General features: G+C 32.0%; 1 long non-coding RNA gene across 1 annotated transcript; it reads left to right on the top strand.

Annotated features, from left to right (window-relative positions):
* Positions 1-150: 150 nt before the first annotated feature.
* On the top strand, positions 151-8,646 carry LOC121127260 (uncharacterized). Its single transcript, XR_005867712.2, has 3 exons — positions 151-5,493; positions 5,545-5,684; positions 5,747-8,646. It is a non-coding gene; the product is annotated as an uncharacterized lncRNA (long non-coding RNA).
* The last annotated feature ends 4,678 nt before the right edge of the window (positions 8,647-13,324 follow it).

Below are 13,324 nucleotides of genomic sequence, written 5' to 3'. Positions count from 1 at the left end.
ATATTTAATTAAAGCCTTCTTTTTTAAACTTTGAGCTTCAAATATATTTCAAATACTCTACTTTGTCGTTTCATTAGCTATTATTCTGAGAATAAGGTTCATAATGAATTACAATTTCATGGAGTGTGATGTTTTCAAATCTACTGTAACGGATAAAAAACGTCGAAGTCAATTATACGTAGTATATCTTCATTAAACATTTTGCTAATAAATACATTAGTTATACCCTCAAAAATCATAATAAAGCAGGCAGATGATAATCCCATCAGTATTTTAAACAATGATACCATATGTCTTTTTCCCCCCCTCCTCCTCGCACGCGTATTTCTCTACAATATATCAACTATAATCATATTCAATGCAAATTATTTGGTTATAACTAAGAATTTAAGATCCAAAGTTATACAAAGTGTCCACAACAGTTATCAAGGAATAACAAGAACGGTGGAGAGGATTCGATCTCTTTTCTATTGGCCAGGATTCTAAAAATGAGATCAAGCTGGTAGTCCAAGCATGTGAATAATGTCAAAAGTATAAATGTAGTCAAACCCAAGAACCAATTATAAAAACAGATGAGTGTCATCGTCCATACGAATCAACTTCAGCAGATCTCTTTGAATATGGTAACAATTTCTTCCATGTATACGTCGATAGATACAGTGGTTGGCCATCGCTTACACAATACAGAAGATCACCATGTTCAGAACATATTGTAAATTATCTTAACTCATATGTCAATTTTTGGTATACCTAATATAATAAGGACAGATGGCGGACCACAGTATAGGTCTGTAGTGTTTAAGGCATTTTGTAAAAGTTTTAATATTATTCTTGTGACATCGAGTGCTCATTATCCGGAGAGTAATGGACACGCAGAAGCTGCAGTTAAATCTATGAAAAAACTCGGGAAAAAATATTAGGAAAATGGAAAGTTGGAGACAACAATTTCCATAGTGCTTCATTGGAGTGGAGAAATACTCCCAGGCAAGATGAACTCTCACCAGTGGAGTGGTTGTTCGGAAGGAAAATGAGAACATTAATTCCTGCCCATAAATCACAGTACAATCGTATTGGACATCAAAAATTTAAGAAATCGGCAAAGGTAAGACAATGGTTCAACAACTAATCTAAAGACAACAGAGATGATAGAACAATACTCCTTCCTCAATTGGTGAATGTGTTGTAATTCAAAATTCAATCTCAAGAGAATAGGATACTACTTGCATCATCAAATCAGGTCCTACATCATCCAGGGAATGAATGGAGGAACATACTTGAGAAACCGAAGATTCTTAAATAAGCATATTCAAAATCTACAAAATAGATTAGATGAAGCGTCAGATCGTGAAGCTCATGAATCGAGAAGAAGTTAGCGCAAAGCTCAGAAGCCTCATCGTTTTAGGACTTAAAGGCTTCAAAGGGGAGCTGTAGTATTCCGTACGATTACCCTTATATCACTAATGTTCGAGTATTTAATGTTTGTTTAGTGAGATATTTATATTATTAGAATTAGTGTTACTTCGAGAGTTTAACTCACATGTTGTCCCATTCTTATTTATTTAACAGTATAGAATACTTTCTATTAAGAAAGTTAGTGTACATTGACTTGAATAAGTGAATAGGGTGTGACAGTAAACACAGAGGTTCAACATAAACCCACCAAATAACGTTGTTTGTAAACGCCCTACATTTTTTCTCATTACTTTTTACGATAAGCTCTGAAGATCTCTTAAAATTTGGATTTAAAATCAAATTATTTTAGCTTGAAATTGACGGAGTTGAAGTTAGAACTTTCAAGAATAAGTGCCCGCACTCATGGAAGGAATATCCAATTGATTGAGCGTCTTCAATCATATGATGGGAATTATGATTTTGTCGGCTCATTCTTTCAGATTATCTGGCAAGACTCCTCAGAATTCAAAACTATCGCTGAATGCAATAGGTTGGACAGGCCCCCCATGACAAATGCTCATATTTAGCACTATGTTGTTTACTGTCTGGTGGGAGTAGTACTCAGAACCATGATCTTGCGTCAATGAGCAAAGGGATGCAGTTATGTAGTTGAGTAATGGCTATGAGCTTCTTCAAATCTAATAATGAGAAAATGCTCTTAATGGGAATCGTAGGAGCCGAAATGAATAGTATTTTTTACAACATAAAGCTTGTTTTGCTAACGTCAGGAAGTATTTTAAACAGCAACTGTGAATGTGCAGCTTGAATTGGGTCTTACGCTAAGCGCAAGCACATAGTATCCACCCTGCCCTCCTAGTTTTGGAAAGCTTTGTCTCTAATGCAACCATAAGCGTGTTTAAGTCTTTACAGAGCAGTTACAATAATTCAAACGACAGAAAAAACTAGCTCGTGGGGAACATATTCAAATTGAAGAAATCGATCGAGGTTTGTTTCAGTTCTATCATCGTTACAATAATACGATAATACACATTCAGTCTGGATGCGAACTTTAAAACGAGCAAATTACAGTCCTTAGACTTATAATATGTAAATATATTCAAACGTCGATGACTTATAGCTTTTACATTATTTACATTCTAATTAAATTAAAGCCAATTAGTATGATCCGCGAGATTATTTCTTAATTTCATTTTCCAAAAGATATTTTATCTGTTGATGAGAACCTTGACATGAACCTTACTGTTTATCAAAAATCTATGCCTTTATTGCCTAGTTTTAGTAAATGTATTACTATATGTTATTACATCGTTTGATGAAGATTAAGTTAAAATATTACAATGGAAGGAATACTATATTTTTATTTAATGTCCGATCGTTGTAATCCTAAAAAAAACTAAATAATAATTTTACATAGTTCGACTTTTCATTGGGATTTTCAGTACATTTTTCTATCATAATATTCAAATATCGATCGCATAAAGTAATCTTCAATGTAAGTGTTAAGTATTTTTTTATTTATACAGTCATTTGATGGAGTTTAATAAAGATTTATTTTAAATTTATCCATTTTATGTAGTAAAAATATCAACTTTGAGCCCCCTAAATTATGATGCAATTCATGACATCAGTGAAAAGGCTCCATAAAAGTTGACATCGAAGTGGATATTACATTTTTTTATCTCTTGAAGTAAGATGTTATTCGTAAATTTTGTTATCACAAATCAAGGTTTCCTTTTCACGTGATGCTTAGATGCGTCCACATTGATCAAGTAAATAAAAGTTGTCAGTTAGTTACAACTTCAGCAGCACACCTCCATCCATCAACACCAATCCAAAATTAAACTCAGAAAATAGATTTATCGTTTTACATTGACTGTCAAATTCACTAGTAAGAGTTATACCCCATATGCATGTTTATTTCAAGTTCCATGGACACAATATGACTTGTTGCATACTCATAGTGGGTGAGTAATTCAAAAAGGTGGACATTAAAGGGAGTCCTTGGAGCAAATCCTACTGGCCAGGGGCAGTTCATCAGGGATTTCGTTGCCAGAGATTCCTTCCCGCACATCTACTGTTCTCTATTGATGAATATCTCCTTCATCTAATCTTGGGTCAGTCTGGAATGAATGAACCGGTGCGACTATCCATCGGTCTAAGCTGAGTGAGTCGATGAACCGTGGTCTGGACCGACAAAAATTAGAAAAAGAAAACATATACACAATTAAAAAATATATATATATATGAATTATGATAATTCATTTAGTTGGTATTTTCAGATAACTCCGTTGTCTCCACAGGCCAGTTGTATAATTTTAAAGCTTTTTTTGTGGTCTACGTGTTCAGTCTGTACACCAATATAGGACCATATCATGTGACTAGGCTTTTATTATTGGTTAATTTTTTTAGACCGTTCGAGTGAGTTGATCGATCACCTCTGACCGATAATGGACCGACCCAACACTACTCTCATCTAATTGTTATAATTATTATTTGATATGTCGATGTGTTGTGTATATATATGTATTGTAAAGTACTGTCTTATTAATAGTATAAGTAGTGGGACATCTTTGATGTATTTAGAGTAGTACAGTATGTATTATATTTCAATATAATATATGTCATGTGTTCCTTATATATCATTCTTAGTCGTATTATCCCTCCTCGCCTCCTTCTCTTCAGTCGTTCCTGGATCCCTAGTTCGTGTCTTAACACACATTTTTATCGTCACAACATTGATGACAAGGATGGGATTATGACCTCGTGACCTTCCTTCTTGATTTTAGTAGCCCTTTTTCGTCGACGGGGAGAATGCTTGTTTGTCTCTGAAAGGCGGAACAATCATGGTTGTTTTAGGGTTTAATGGTGTCAATAAATTATATCTCAATATTATATACGTAATGTGTTCCTTATAAATCATTCTTAGTCGTATTATTCCTCCAGCCCTCCATATCTTCTGTCTTTCATGGATCCCAGGTAATTACTAGTTTGTGGCTTAAAACACCTCATCAAGAAACAACAACACCAATACAGAATTCGGAATTATAATCTCAGATTGATTGCATTACACATTTTTTTTAAATTTCTACTTCTACATTTTCTTTTTTTCTCTCTCTGTTTCTATATCTTTTCTTCTTCTCTCTCTTTGTTTCTATATTTACTAGCTCGGATATATAAATATAAATGGACTTTTATTATGAGACCAATTCAAAAATGAGCTTTATTATTGGAATATCGTCGTGGTCTTATCTCAAATTGACAACGATATAGAGCTTTTTAATTCTATTTTTAACTTAATTAACTTATTATCACAAATATATATAATAAAACTTAATTTATTAGTAAACTTTTTCCACGGGTAAAGTGATAATTATTAGTCTTTCATTTATCATCGCATAACATATGATTAAGGGTGATAATTTTGGTACGACTACAAAAGCGTGCGACGAGAAGAGAAGAAATCCTTATGGCATCATTGATTAAATAATATACATCTTCTTCTATCCTGAACGTTATCATTCCCGCCTTTATTATTCTATATTAATATAGTATTAGATGCTGATAGTCGATAGAGAACTGAATAAAATGCCTAAAATAACGTCGCCTTACGTCTGGATTTCTGGAAATGGAGGACCAGGAATTTGGAAAATACTTTCGGATGAGAAACAGATGGCTTGTCGGATTTGTCGATATAAATGTGCATTTAGTTCCCTGTCCAGAATTACACGCCTCTCCTTATCCTCATCTCATATCAAGAGTATGGATATTCATCTATTAAATCAAGTTAATGATGAAAACATCAAGTCAGATTTTAACTTTGATCTCACAAAGATGCTTGTTGCATGTATATAACCTTATCCATTCCTAATCATCTACGTTCAAAAAATTTATGGAGAAATACACGGGTAAACCTATAGCCTTCCCCAGGGACCATCATTAGATTAGTGGAGAATGTTGGTAATTATGTCATTTATAGAAATACCCACATTGCAAATTGTGAAGTTGAGATAATCTTCAGCAGGTTTTGAGTCATCCACACCAAATTACGAAATGGAACTCAGAATTTTGTACCATCTAATAGTAAGTATTCTTTTTTTTTTAATCTAACCATAAAATATGATTATATTTTAGCTAAAAATATCAAGAATAATGATACACAACTCATTAAATGGCAAAAATAACTGCTTAAATAGTCACAACAACAGGGGTAGTAGCTTAAGATGGTTCGCAAATAGTTTGTCTGACACTAGTTTCTTCATTTAAAGACTTGGGTATGATTATTAGGTTTTCCAATGTTATATAGTTAATAAATATTACTTTTTTGTCACTTAAGGATTAGCTATGGTTCATAAGCTCCAAGAAATGGTGTTCAGAAAACTCATAAAAAGGCAAAAATAATGGCTTAAATGGTCACAACAACGGGGGTAGTGGTATTGGGCGTAGCATTATAATTAGCAATTGTGTGTATCCTTCATCATAATAGTATGTTGTTATATAAGCATAAATCATAGGGAAAAAATCTTTTTTTGATGCTCTTAATAAGGAGTAATATCGCCGGACATTACTACATAATTAGCTTTTGCTCTAAATCTTTAAGATGGATTTATTTCTAACATTTTTTTTTATTAGTATATTTATTTTCTAATTTTATGATTTTGATATTTACTTTATTATTAATAATTAGTTAGATCTCATCGGTAGAGATATATCTATCCTGTGCACAATTTTATATAGCAACTTCCACATGGAGAAGAGGGATGATTATCTTTTTGATTAAACTCCACGTCTCGCTAGTGTTTTGCAACCTAAAGTTATGACATATTTATCTGGATTCCGGTGTCAGAACAAGAAAATATTATTTGGATCAATCTATTATTTCAATATTCTGTATTTATAATTTATTGTTATTATTAGTTGTATGATTACAATTGTTTAATTTTGTGTATATAAGATAAATATATGATGGTTTATGTTTTAGTATGTAGATTATATTTAATTTAAGCCTTCTTTTTTAAACTTGGAACTTCAAATATATTTGTAAGTTACTCTACTTTGTCGTTTCATTAGTTATTATTCTGAGAATGGGGCTCATAATAAATTACAATTTCATGGAGTGTGACGTTTTCAAATCTACTGTAACAGATAAAAAAAGTCTAAGCCAATTGTACGTAGTATATCTTCATTAAACATTTTGCTAATAAATACTTTCGTTATACCTTCAAAAATCATAATAAAAAAGGAGGTATCTGATAATCAAATCAGTATTTTATTCCATGATACCATAAGTCTTTCCCCCGCCCCCTTCTCCTTGCACGCGCTTTTCTCTACAGGATTATCAACTTTACTAATAACACACTTCACAATTATTCTAAAATACTGAGGATTTATTATGGATTGAAACTCCATAGTTACTTACTAATAAGTATAATACCATTCATACAATTTATTATCAAGATATTTAGATACAAGTTACTAAGGTTGTCTCAGAAGTACCGTTCCTTACTAAGAAAAGGCGGTATTTGGTTAAAAAAAATCACTAGATTAAAAAGTAAACAATCTATAATACATGTGTATCAAGTTTGAAGACGCCACTTTGTTAAGTATTGGTTTGGCAGCCATCAGTAGTGAGAATGAGTAATATTGTTCATCAGTTTATAGTACAATTTTTTTATTTGGAAGGTCTTTCCCAATCAATATAAACACTGAACTGGATTCGACTCAATGTGAACCTACTTCGTCGTTAACAAAAGTAAAATTTTACCTACCTAACTAAGAACAAGCTGTGTGAACTGCAAAGACGAGCATCGTAGTGGTTGACAAATGAGGTGGTGACTCCGGAAATTGTGATGAAAATCCCCTAAGTGGTACGGATAGATCATCGAGGGAAAGTGCGGGAGCTAGGAAATACAGTAGGAATTTCAAAAAGTACAGTACACCGCATATTAACTGAAAATTTGAACATGAGAAAACTGTGTGCAAGATGGGTGCCCCGTTTGCTCATACTCGAGCAAAAAGTGTTTGGAAGAAGTTTCCATTGAGTGTTGCCGGAAAATGGTCCATTAAGCAACGACAAATGTGTTGTTTTATGAAGACAATGAACTAGTTCACAAATCAGTTATTGTAATTGCAAAGATTAAAGAATTGAAGTTTAAATTGCTACTTCAAGCACCCTATATGCTAGATTTGGGCCACTCGGATTATTTTCTGTTTCCAAAAAGAAAGAAGTAATCTCGGCAATTAATTGCTATTTTGAGGAGCAAGAGAGTTTTAATTAAAAAGGTATCGAACTTTTTTAACATTGCAGGTAAAAGTGAATAGAGTTGTAAGAGATTATGTCAAATTTTTTGTTTTGTTTTGTTTTCTTTGTTAGGTTGGGTACTTTTGGGACTATTATCGTATTTCATACACCGATTTAATGAAAAAACGATTGAAAAAGTACACCCAATTTTTTGACTTATAAAGTATAAATCTTAAAAATAAGGACAGGAACAACATAGTTCAATAGACAATGCGCTCGGGAGACATTATTATCTGGTACTCAATGTGTGTAAGTTCGTGCCTGGTCGCTCCTAGAGAAGGAAATATAATTCATGTACATGGACTTCAAAGAAGATTCCTAGGTTAGATGGAGTAATGTAATATTATAATGTTTTCTTACATTGTAGTAATCAGGGAATACTTAAATACCCTCCATGAAAACTTGTCTGCTGTCATTAAAACGAAGGCGATTATTAATTATGAATATATATTTAAAAGGTTAACAATAATTTATTATAATTTTTATCAAATTTCTAAGGCCATCACAGCTTTAGAAGGAAAATTACTTTTACGTGTTAGCATGTTCACCATTGAACTGCTATAACATAATATCATGCTAGAGCCATTCTATGCTAAATTGACAAAATTCCTATCTGAAAAACCAGCGTATGATGAATTGTGAGATCCAGCAAGTCTTGAAGATTCAAATTATAGGAACATCCCCATTTTAAATTGCAATTTAGAGATAATCTTCAGCATGTTGAGAGCCAGCCATACCAAGTTTCGAATAACGGTTAGTAAAAATTAGGAGGATTCTAGAAACTGTTGGAATTAAGATCATTTGAGGAGATAAATTTAATTATAATATTATTTTTCTATTAGGAAACGTATTGTTCCATTCTGTATATTTACTATCTACTAATAATTTGGATATACATTTTGTTTGACTTTGATTATTTATCATTTACTGTTCGTTATTAATAATTATTTGGATCCATCTATTTTATTAATTTGTATATTTAACATAAATTTGTAATTAATAATTTGTATAATAATTTTTTATTTAATTCTTCCTTTTTAAACTTGGAACTACAAATATATTTCGAAATAGTATACTTCGTTGTTTCATTAATAATTTAGTAATACCATGGGAATATAACACCTGGTCTGAAAAGTCACTGTCTGAACGAATAAACAACGTTTAAAATAAAAAAATAAAAAATTATTATTTATTTTTAATTCGCTTTATGAAGATGAGTTCCCATAACAGTTTTCAAGGCATTACCTAGCTCAAACGTATTTTTGTAAAATTATAACACAACATCGTTTTGGATCAATTGTTTTATTTACACCCTCAAAAATGATAACAAATTTGGCAGCTGATTATCAAAACATTATTTTAATTAATGGTACCATAAGTATCGCTCAACCTCTTTCCTCGCCCTCATACAAATTTTGTCTTCACATCTTTTGAAAATGACTAAATTACATATACTGCAAAATTTGATAACATTAAATCTATGTAAGTTTTTATACAGGGGTATGTTTGAAATATATACCCACGGAATTCTAGACTCATGGAAGTTGTACTTTTTTTGCCTGATTGGTGGACTATTTTTTTTTCTTTTTTTCAGAAGTTAACAATAATTTATTTATGAGAACCTTAATTTAACATGAAGATAAATTTCTTTGTCTTTGTAGAACAAAACAATAAAAATGAATAAATAATCATTTCACTTTAGTATAAACTATATTAATTACAAAAAAAATCTATTCCAGCACTCGAAATATGGTATATCTACTAAGTTATCTTAATTACGGTATCTACAAAATATGTCTTATTATACTAAAATCAAGGAGAATGAAGGATCATATTTCGACATTCATATTTTTTTCGATAGCTTAATGTTATAGCTGAAACTAAAGAAATAACCTTATATTATAACTTAAAAAGACTTGCTTTAAAAAACCATTAAAAAAGGTTCCGTGAAAATGTTCCAAAATTAAATATAGATAAGTGGATTCGATTACTTAATTAGTAATAAATTCTATTTTTTTAGAATGAATATTGATTTATTCAGTCCAAGATCATAAATATAATATTATTGAAAATTAAAACGAAAATTAAGGTACAGAATAATTAATGGTTGTTGCGTGTGGTCTTTCTTCTTTTTTGTTCATTATTTAATAGGTCTTTGTGGCGTAAACTTTCTGTCTGAAGTAAGCACTCTCACCTATCTGTGCTGTCGATTGTTTAAAATGCATTATATAATAAAATATTATGAAACATGCCTAAAAAAATAAAATAAAAATAGAAGGCGGTATTTGGGAACAAAACTTTAGACGCTGCAAAATTGAAGTAGTCGCAGGAACAATTTGGTAATTAAAAGTTCAATTCTTTTTTGTATATAAAATTACTTCAATTTGTTACTCGAAGAATTTATAAACATATTTAGATCAGTCCAGTTTCTATAGGAAGTGCATTTACTTTCCCACTTAATTCCTAAAATATCAACACCCTTTTGGATAGAGCAATCAGCTATCTTCTATCAGTCTTTCAAATGGATCCCATTTACCCAAGAGAGAGTAACTGTCTTCCTGTTGTTAATCTTCAAATCAGACCTCCTTTCATATTTTCTGAAGTAGCTCATAGTTTATCTTCCTTTTTAATTTGGTTTTCTGACTTTGCGTCCAATACCAAAGTGATATCATCAGCATACATATCAATAATATGTTTTTGACGTTCCAAAATCAACTCCAAAACCCCCAAACTTTTTTTTTTATGGTATCCCCAAGATCTTTAATCCTTGTAGCGAAAAGTAGTGAAGCTAAAGGACAACCATGGCAATAACTTTTCTTTGAAACTATTGGATCACTTTCTAAATCATCTAATGACGTACCATTTAATAGCATAGCTTTAATCAGGTTAAAAATCTTCTGGGAAGAAGTTTCCTTATTGTTCTCAAAATATGTGCAAGTAAAATGGTAGCAAAGGCCTTGCACAAGTCAATTGCCATTATTGTACATTTTGTACACTCTTAATTCCAATTTAAATATTTCTTGGTATGTGGAAGTCCTCCTCCCTTTCAGGGATTATTTCTGCTCCAGCCCAAGTTTATAATTTAAAATTTGCTCCATTTTGGCTGCCAGAATACCAGAAAGCATTATATTGCTTTTCATTAAGAACAGTAGTTCAAGGAATCAAGGCTATCCTACCTTTCGTCTACGACATTGGAAGCTGCCTATATATTTCCATAGACTTCTCTATCTCAACCAGATAAGGAACAACACTATCAAGGCACTGAGTGAAAATTTAACCATCAACGCCATCACGCCTCGAAGCTTTCCTATCTGTAAAGTTCTTTTTGTATAAAATAAGTGTTAACTTCTTTAGTAAAAATCCAGTGCTTACTTAATTTTGGCTGAGGAAAATTAACTCTGTCACCACAAACAGTCTTTTGGAGGTGCATCTGAAAAAGATTCAATATCTCCCGAGAGTCTGTAATTATAATAGCGTCATTGATATATTTCTTGATGACAGATGTAGAATTTTTTTGTTTTTTTAATCTTTTACATTCGTAATTTTCAGTTTAGATTTTTGCCTTAGATTCCAATATTTGAGAATCTAAATAAGTTCATAATGTCTGAAGTAATAGTACGTACAAATAAGGAACGTTTTCCCAGCATTTACTCTATATCTTTTTGAAACGACATTTCTCTCCTTGTTTCTGTACGAACAAACTCTATGGTTGTAGATTTAACTCTATGAAACAAAAAATGACCAAGTTTTTAAAAAATTAAATGGAGGGTTAAATTGATTAATAAAACGTTTTTCATGTTAGTATATAAATTTTTTGTCTTTCAATACCCATTGGGGGAACTAAAGGTGTCATTTATGTCCATAAAATTAGAAAATAATTTCAATAACCTTATGATCTGAATCAGGAAGAGGTCGGTAAAAGGGGTTTTTAGTTTTTGTATATAATAGATTTAGCCAGATCGATTCGGGAAGTCTTCTGGCTAATTCTCCAGGACACAATGTTCTCTGGACTCTAAATCCTAATTATGTAGTTCAAACTCAGTCCTATTATGAGTTTAGATAAAGTTTTTGGATTCGGGTACGTTCGATTCGTATTATATAAGTCAATATTTAAATCTCCAATGATCAAAAGAGGATAAAAGTCCTTCTTAAAAAAAATTATATTAGATTGAAAAGATGTCATTTCACATTAGGTCCATATGCGTTAATTACATAAAAATCACCACTTTTTGTTGGAATAAAATTTATATGCCAATCACCAACACTTAACACTTCTTTAACACTTTTAGGTTCTTCGATTGATTTTGAAATTAGAGAAAGTATTTCCTTATTGTGTAGTCTTGTATTACTTAATACTAACTAACTTTATTCTATAGTTTACACGGGTACTACAAACATTTGAGACGCCGATAAGCAAACAACAAAAGCATAAACAGACATAAATAAATACACACATAACATGTAATACATAATGAGACTAATAAACACGACATATTCCACATCTCCCTTTCTATGAATGAATTTAACCTTAAACATAATCATTGTAGATCGCAGGGGGCTTAGACTTAGTAACAGTTTATTTTAGAACTGCTGGACCTAAATCTTTGCGTCCTGATTAATTTCTTTAGATTTAGAATTTTCTAGGCTAGGAAATAGCATCTTATTTAAATGGGCCCGATTTCTTCTATACGAGTCAGTATCCGTTTCAAAGATATAGGACGGTGAAATTTCCTATAACAATCACAGACTGTCTTCTATCTGGTATTACAACTTCATCTCCTTTCTGAAGGGTAATCAACGGGTTTTTTTCTGCGTAACTGCGATCAAAATTAATCTTTTGTGCTGTCTTTTTATTTTCCTCCAACGGATGAAAAGCCTGGATAGGTATTACTATTGGAGATAACTCGCATGCAGCTACAGGAACTTTTGTGTTTAACCTTCTTCCCATCATTAACTCAGCTGGAGAATATCCATTGGAGAGAGGAGTACATCTATAATTTAATAGAACTAGATAAGGGTCCTTGCTGCCTGATAACAGTCTTTTAACCGTTTAGACTGCTCTCTCTGCTTCTCCATTTCCTGATGAATGTCCAGGACTGCTTGTAGGATGACGGACACCATATTTATTGGTAAATAGTTTGAACTCTTTTGATATATAATAACTGGCGTTATCAGACCTCACTTGATCTGGGATTCCAAATCTAGAAAATACCCGTTTCATCTGATCAATCCCTTCCTTCGATGTTGTCGTTTGTAGACTAGCCACCTCAATCCATCTTGAATAATAGTCCACAAGAACAATGTACTGTTTCCCATTTACTTCATAAACATCCGTAGCGATATATTGGCACGGCCTTTGAGGAAGCTTTGTTGGCATTAACGGCTTTGGATGATTTTTCCTGTTTGCTTGACATCTTTGGCAATTTTCAATAAGTTCTTTAATATTTTTCATTAAGCCCAGCCACCATACCGTGTTCCGAGCCAAAGCTTAACATTTGGCAATACTTTGATGTCCTTCATGTATTCGATCTAATACATCCAATTTCATTGCAGAGGAAATCACTACCCCTAGTTCCCATCATCAACAACCCTCCTACAACTGTCATTTCTGCT

Source organism: Lepeophtheirus salmonis, chromosome 12, assembly GCF_016086655.4.
Source record: "Lepeophtheirus salmonis chromosome 12, UVic_Lsal_1.4, whole genome shotgun sequence".
Classification (NCBI taxonomy): Eukaryota; Metazoa; Arthropoda; class Copepoda; order Siphonostomatoida; family Caligidae; genus Lepeophtheirus; species Lepeophtheirus salmonis.
The sequence above is the reverse complement of the archived record's forward strand: the minus strand, read 5'-3'. Positions and strand labels throughout refer to the sequence as shown.